Genomic DNA, 1,632 nt, shown 5'->3' with positions numbered 1-1,632 from the left:
ATGAGTCTCACCTGTGTCAATAATAGCTACAAGAGGAAAGCCATTAATATAACACGTACCTCGGATCAAACGATCATCTGCAGAAGTCTCAGAACCCGATAAAGCAAAGACCTTGCCTCCCGACTGGTTCTCTTTCTTCGGCTTAGGACACTGTGGACTGATATGACCCACCTCTCCACAGTTGAAACAAGTCATAGTCTTCAACCGGCACTCTGCAGCCAAGTGACCACCTTTGCCACACTTGAAACACTTCTTCTCAGTACTGGTACACTCATGGATACGATGTCCAGCCTGACCACATCTGTAACACTTAGCAGGGGCACTGGAGTCTCCCCCACTAGGTCTCTTCATCCCACTCTGTCTCTGGAAACCTTTGCCAGCTGCATACGGCTTCCCACGATCATTCTGATTCTTGCCTTTCCTATCAACCCTCTGCTGATAGCTCTCCGCTCTGGCCTTGGTATCCTGTTCAAAAATCCTGCAACAGTCAACCAAGTCAGAAAACACTCTAATCCGCTGATACCCAATAGCCTGCTTGATCTCGGGACGTAACCCGTTCTCAAACTTCACACATTTTGAAAATTCCCCAGTAGCCTCATCATAGGGAGTGTAATACTTCGACAGCTCTGTGAACTTAGCAGCATACTCAGTAACAGACCGGTTGCCCTGCTTCAATTCTAAGAACTCTATCTCTTTCTTTCCTCTGACATCCTCTGGAAAGTACTTCCTCAGGAATCTCTCTCTGAACACCGCCCAAGTGATCTCAGCACTCCCAGCAGCTTCCAACTCAGTGCGGGCAGCAACCCACCAATCATCTGCTTCCTCTGACAGCATATGCGTACCGAACCTGACCTTCTGGTTATCGGCACACTCAGTCACTCGGAAGATCCTCTCGATCTCCTTCAACCACTTCTGAGCACCATCTGGATCGTATGCTCCCTTGAACATTGGAGGATTGTTCTTTTGGAACTCACTCAGTTGACGAGCAACTCCCAATCCCACAACATTCGGATTCCCTCCAAGTACTCCAGCTAGCATACCCAGAGCCTCAGAAATCGCAGCATCGTCTCTACCTCTTCCAGCCATCTCTATTCTGAAAACCCAACAAGCTAAAACAATAAGTACTGATAGGGTTACACAACACCTATCACATACCGGGAAACAGAATAATTACGACTCGACTCGACCGACTATGCTCTGATACCACTAATGTAACACCCTTCTAAAATACCCCAATAATTAATTAAAACAACAAAATATGAATCAGAGTAGATATGCAATTTCAGGGTGTCACACTTGACACTTCACACCATTCACCAAAATAACTTGTCATGCTCATTTATTAATCAAAATAAAACATTGCACAATTCGCAGCGGATAGAAATCTAACAACATGCAAACCATGTAACACATTTCATGTAAAATTGTTCAACAACCAAAAATGAAAACAAAGTAAAACATCCCGTCCCGATGTTACATATACCAGAGCATGACCCACTAAGGAACTACACTAGACTCCAAGCACTAGCTTCTACTCAATCACTGCTCGTTACCTGAAACATAGTTGTAAGGGTGAGTTCCTCAATCGATATAATAAGCATTATAAAATATCATGTAATGCTAAGTAAATTA

The sequence above is a fragment of the Lathyrus oleraceus genome, chromosome 3 (genome assembly GCF_024323335.1).
Source record: "Lathyrus oleraceus cultivar Zhongwan6 chromosome 3, CAAS_Psat_ZW6_1.0, whole genome shotgun sequence".
Taxonomy (NCBI): domain Eukaryota; kingdom Viridiplantae; phylum Streptophyta; class Magnoliopsida; order Fabales; family Fabaceae; genus Lathyrus; species Lathyrus oleraceus.
The sequence above is the reverse complement of the archived record's forward strand: the minus strand, read 5'-3'. Positions refer to the sequence as shown.